Raw genomic sequence first — 6,149 nt, 5'->3', positions numbered from 1 at the left:
CTGGAGGCAGGCATTGAAGCCACAGCCATGGAGGAATACGGCTTATTGGCTTGCTCTCCATGGCCTGCTCAGCTTGGTTTAGTATATAGCCTATAACCACCTGAGTAGGGGTAGCCCCACCACAGTGGGCTGTGCCCATCCATATCAATCAGCAAATAAGAAAATGTCCCACACGCCCACAAGCCAATCTGATGATGACAGTTCCTGAATCAAGAGTCACTCTTCTCGGGTGGTTCTTACTCTGTGTCAAGTTGATAAAAATGAACCAACACATAGGGCATTTGGGATCTCCTCACCAGAAATGTAAACCAAATAGCACCCCCCCAAAAGTATTCAGGCAACAGGGTATGATGGTGCGAGCCTTAACTTTTAGTACTTAGGAGGTAGAGGCTAGTAGATCTCTGTGAGTTCAAGGCCAACCTGGTCTACATTGTGAGTTTCTGGACAGTCAGGGCTATACATTGAGTCCCTGTCTTGAACATCAGAATTTCCAGCCTCAGGTATTTGAGTTTTAGTGACACACAAAAAACAATTAAGACGGGGCTGGAGAGATGGCTCAGCGGTTAAGAGACTGACTGCCCTTCCAAAGGTCCTGAGTTCAAATCCCAGCAACCACATAGTGGCTCACAACCATCCGTAATAAGATCTGATGTCCTCTTCTGGTGTGTCTGAAGACAGCTGCAGTGTACTTACATATAATAAATAAATAAATCTTAAAAAAAAAACAATTAAGACAAAAAAGAAAGAGGCAGAGAAAAGGGGGTGTGTGCCTCCAGTTCCTAACCAGGTTAAGAAATAGCCAACATCAATTAGCTGTTGGGGGACCTTGGAAGAATCAGGAAATTTCCTGAGGGCCACTCTCTTCCTATGAGTCAGTGCTTTAATCAAGTGGGTCTGAGCCGAACTGCATTCCAACCTTGTACTCCAGTCTCACACAGTATGACCACTGCTTACACACAGTATGACACCATGGCTGTCACTTCTCCCTGCCCCAGCCAGGGCAGTGATCAGATAAAGATGGTCCTTACAGAGGTGGACATGGAGTTACAGAAGCCTGTGGTCCCAACCTGTTCATCATCTTGAATACTGAGTGTCGGGGTGTGCCTCTCTAATTTGATATGTCAAGTGATGACATTTTGGAATGGCTTCTTACATAAGTCAGAGCTAATTGACACCAGTCCTGTACCCTACTGATATTATCTTACACTTTGTTATACAGGTTGTGAATAACCCTCCCTCCTGCCTGTCTGCTTTGAGTAGTAACAACAGTCAACACAAAAGAGTGCTGTGTAGCTACCAACTGACTTAATTCACAGCCACCATAGACAACCGAGTGAAGAAACTGTGAGGGCACTTGCCAAGTTCAAATGCTTAAGTACAGAATCGGGATTTGAACCTGGTTCTTTTGACTCTTGGGTTCATGCTTACCCCTCATTGCTGGAGGAACACTTGTGGCTAACCACCTCTTGGCCCTTTTGCACTCCCACAACTGAGGGGGCTCAGCTTTATCTTCCTACTTCACAGAAAGGGTTACCTCCCTAATAAATGGGGAAGGCGGGATTTGAATCCTGACCTGTCTTGTGTACAACTCCTGTTCTTTTCACTCAAATAGTATCGTTACCCCTCAAGCATCTTCTAGTTGGGGTGGCTTGTTTGTTCTACCTACATTTTCCATGGCCTTAGAAATTCAAGCTTAATGTCAGAGTTAAGATATAAAGTAAATAAACATAGTAGTAAATAGCAGTAATTTTAATTAGGTTCCAGGAATGTTTTAAGCACTCTAAATGTTTATGTTCATAAATTCTGACAAGCCCATAAATCTTGTCTTGCTTGCAAAGTACAGATCCATCTATTCCATATAATATTTGTTTTGTTATGTTTTTATTTTTATACTAGGCCTCCTCCACACTAGGCAAACACTCCAAAACTGTTCTATATCCCCAGTCCCCTTTGCCTTTCATTAAGCAATGTTCTGTCTTAAAAGTGAAATTCTGTCTTACTCTCCATCTTCCTGCCTCAGCTTCTATAGTAATTGGAATTGCAGGTGTGTACTTCTGTTAAGAAGTGAATAATGATTTGCTGAAATTTAATGAACTTGTTATCTTTGGGTGGGGTTTGGTAGGTTGGTTTGGAGGCTTAGGGCTACAATGGCCTGTCATCAAGGAAGGCCACAAACTTACTACATAGCCAAAATGGACCTTAAGCCTTCTGGCCCTCTTCCTCCCAGAGTACTAGGGGTTACAGGTATACACCACCACACCCAAGATAGGTATTATCTAGTAAGAGAGAACTGGTTGCTATTATCTCAATATCCATCAAACTCAGCATTCAATGTATTTGTTAGTACTAAGACATATTTCCCACACTCTCCTTGATCTCACTGAAGCCTAAGTATTAGGATTATTTTATACAATCTAAAACTTTCCTATATATTTGCAGTCTGAGAAGGGGTCCGTTGCCTTTAGATCTACGAAGCTATCAAATTGAATTTTTGACTGAAAAAAAAAATCAAAACTCTTGACTGTGGAAACCATCATGTCTTTTGTGAAGAGTCTTCTCTTAAAATGTTTTCATTGATGTATAGAGTTAAGAAAGAAGGAGATGGGGGTGGGGGGCAAGGAGGGCAAAGCAACATGCACAGGAACAGCTCTGAAGACAAAAGTCCGTTTCATTCGCTCCTGGGATGTGAATCCTGCATGCCCTGGTTGCTGCTGGAGCCTTTCGGTCACTTTAATGGACAGATTATGCTTCTCCAAGTTTAATATCCAAGGAACAGGCCTGACAAGGATGAGAGACAGATCAAGTTCTAGGATTACCTCAGTCGTTAAACTTGAGAAGGGTAGGAAAGCAGACACAGAAAGAGCAAGGCAAAATAACTGTCTCATACACACACACAACACACACACACACACAGGTGTGTATAAGTGTTTTAAGTTTTCTTGAGACTAGAGAAACTTTGGGCACTGGGGCCTACTGGGATGGGGGCGATTCTGGAAGTTTTCATTTGCTGATTTAAGAGAAGCATATTTGAAACAGCACCCTGCAAGCATCCTTCTTGTCTTCCTTGTCCCTTATTCTATCAAATAGCTGTTGGGGGAGGGGCATTAGTTAGTCCTCTAAGGGCACACCCTAGAAAATAATGGGTCACAAAGTAGCTCCCACCAACACCTGGCTCTGCACCTTGGCTGGGGCCTTCTTAGTCCAGGTATTCCAGGAATGAAGGATCAGAGATTAACAAAGGCTAGGTAGTGAAGGGCTAAGGGGGCAGTCAGTGATCCTCCAGACACCCATCCATCGCCTCCAGGTTTCCTCGGGTACTGGGACTTGAATGTTAGAAGGGTTATACATTAGTAGGGTTATCAGGGAACCCTCAGGCTCTCCTGGAACAGATAAGGGTAGGTTGTGTCGGGGAGGCTCACTGCAAAGCTCTCCTTTGGTATTAATAAGTCATAACTACAGTAATGCTTTTCCCCTTTTCTATGGGTTTGTAAATGACTGAACAAATCCACACACCCCCAGAAGCATCCCTTTTAATGGTCCTCTGCTGATTTCAGACTGTCCATTGCACCACATTTGGTCCCTTGGTCATTAGTTCATACATGCAGCCTTTTATGGGGTACCAGCTAACTCACTGCAGCATCTACCACTCAGTAGAGCTCATGGTACATCAATGGTTTCTTACAGATAAACTTAGAGTGTTGGTCCCTTTAACTTGGTAGGAATGAACATTAAACACTGGCACATTGGAGGCCCAGCTTCCCATTGCTAAGAGTTTTGCAAAGCACCCACCCGCTTATGCACTCTTCATGCCTCTTCCTGACTCCTTAAGAAAGTCCTCAGGGTTCCCAGAGAGGAACTGATTCTGCAGAAGGGGGACCCCGGTGAATGCTGAGAAAAGAGAAAAGAACTCGCTAGCCTCAGCGAGCTCTCAGGCAAGGTAGTGAGACCCTGAAAAGTGATATATTCCTACCTCTGCGTACAGCTGCCCTCTCCTTCTCCCATCCCACCCCTCCCACCTTGAGCAAGCTCCACAAACAATAAAGCCTAAGTGTGGCCATTCTCCAACTCATGGGAATCCTACTTCACATCTAGGGGGGGCTTAAAAGGGATCTTTTGCCCATGGAGGTGCAACGCAAAAAGTTTAGAAGTTTAGACTTGTAGAGACAGCTGAGCTTCCTGGGTGTGACCCATTTAAATTAGGTCATTCAAAAATTCCCTTCTAACACCTGGTTCTAAATAGAAGAACGGCTTGCAGCCACTAAGAGGACGAAGGAGGGGTGTACGTAGGAGGTGAATGCCTGCCATCATCAGTACCAGGGCGCTGAAGATGTTTGCTGAGAGAAACAATCATCACTTTCAATTTCTTTTCCTTTTTAAGCAACTTCCGGAGAACAAGGCATTTAAAATAAAATCACAACCCGGAACGCCACACCTAGGTGGGGTTCAAACAGAACAGAAACATCTTTTAGAAAAGAAGAGAACAGCAACCTGTGAAGTTCGAGTGAGCCTCATACTAACGTAGCAACCCGGAAGCTGCTAGGAAACAAGCCGGGTTTCAAAATGACCAGCACAGGATGTGCCCATAGAAAGAAATGTTGCGTGCACCGAGAAGCTGCCAAAGTTACCGCTGCAAAGTACCCTGAACTTTCAAAAGGTGGCCTGGGGTCACTCTGACTGGCCTCGACCAAGCTGGATGCCTTACAAACACTTGCGCCCCGGTGATATTTGGCGGGAGGGAGGGGGGCGGGATATGCAAGGAAGAGGAGCAGGGGACCTGAGCACCTTCGTCGCAGCGCAGAAAGCATCAAGGTTTCGTTCCCCCCTCCCACCCCCCAGCAGAGGACAACAAGGTAGCTCTAAAATCCTGCCTCTTCCCCCTCCCCCACCAGAGCACCCCCGAGAGACCCGACAGCAACGCCCTTGGGTGGCGGGACCGCGCCTTCTCTGCAGCAAGGGAGCTCAGGGGCATGCTGGAGGTGGAGGGCTGCCCCGCACCCTAAGGACCCAGGGTGGAACCTACCAGTGAGGTGGCACGCTCAGAACTCAGGGCTGAGCTAGGGCGCGCAGGTGCTCCCGGGCACCCAGAAGATGGCCTGGGCGGGCGGGGCGTTCATGGTCCTCAGCTGGCTGTGCTCTTGCCGCCCCACGCTGCTGGGGTGGGGTCCACTCCACAGTCTCTGCTTCTCTTGCGGGTTGAAGAGACGGCCGGTCCGAGGTGGCTTGCAGCAACAGGCACCGCGGTGTGGCCGGCGGCGGCGACAGCAGCTGAGGAGGAGGAGGAGGTGTCTGCGCGCGGCTCGCTCGCGTTTCCTCCTCCCGGGCTGGGCGAGCGCTGGGGAAAGCAGAGGCGGGGGAGGGGGACAGCAGCCGGAATCTCCCTAGTGAGTCCCCCGGGAGCCAAGAACAGGAGTAGATGCCCTCCCTTCCCCTCCACACCACGGGACTCTGGCTAGGCGACTCGGCCCAGACCGGCGAGTCACTGGCGAGCAACAGCTGCTGCAGTGCGGGTCCTCAGCGGCCTCCCTCCCCTCGCTCCCCAGCGGTCCATCCTCAGCCCGCCCAGGGGCCACCAGGCGCCACCCCACGAGAGCTCGGAGAAGGTGCAAGCATCGCCACCCCATCCAGCCTCAGCGCGAAGTCCTGGCCCCGAATATTCCCTGCGTGCTCACAAGTGATTATGGCCCTCGCGGCGGGATGTGTGGTCACACACCGGGCTCTTGACCGCCTATTTATAGCAGGTAGCCCTGCCCTTGGCTGCTTTGGCCTTCGAGGCTCTCAGCAGGTGGTAGCGGAGCCCGCGCTCCCTGAGGGATCCTGCTTCTCTGCACGCACTCCTCCGAAACGGACCCGGAGATCACTGCGCAGCATACCCGCAGGCCACCCAGCCACCAGCCCTTCCCCCGCATCATCCTTCTTGCATTGGGGTCGAATGGCAGGTTGGGGGCTGGTTGTGGGAACCAGGAACCGAAGCAGGATGGGACGCTGGCACTCCAGGCAGCAAAATCAGGGATTCTGAGAAACACCCGGGATGAAGCGCCCTCCGCGGGTTAGCCTCTACTAAACCCATCTCTAGCCAGGTGCGAGGAGTGACGCAGAGCCCGGACCGCGCGCTTTTTCCCTCTCTGCGTGCGGAGCTCACACACGCACGC

The 6,149-nt window shown here is 49.4% G+C and overlaps 1 protein-coding gene across 1 annotated transcript in view; it reads right to left on the bottom strand.

The window, feature by feature from the left end:
* The window catches only part of Tbc1d1 (TBC1 domain family member 1), a 211,451-nt gene extending 205,575 nt beyond the window's left edge, over positions 1 to 5,876 (bottom strand). The window contains exon 1 of the mRNA XM_029477292.1: positions 5,021 to 5,876. The gene's annotated coding sequence lies outside the window, so the exon portion shown is untranslated. The remainder of the gene's footprint in view (positions 1 to 5,020) is intronic.
* Positions 5,877 to 6,149: the final 273 nt, after the last annotated feature.

The sequence above is a fragment of the Mus caroli genome, chromosome 5 (genome assembly GCF_900094665.2).
Source record: "Mus caroli chromosome 5, CAROLI_EIJ_v1.1, whole genome shotgun sequence".
NCBI lineage: Eukaryota > Metazoa > Chordata > Mammalia > Rodentia > Muridae > Mus > Mus caroli.
The sequence above is the reverse complement of the archived record's forward strand: the minus strand, read 5'-3'. Positions and strand labels throughout refer to the sequence as shown.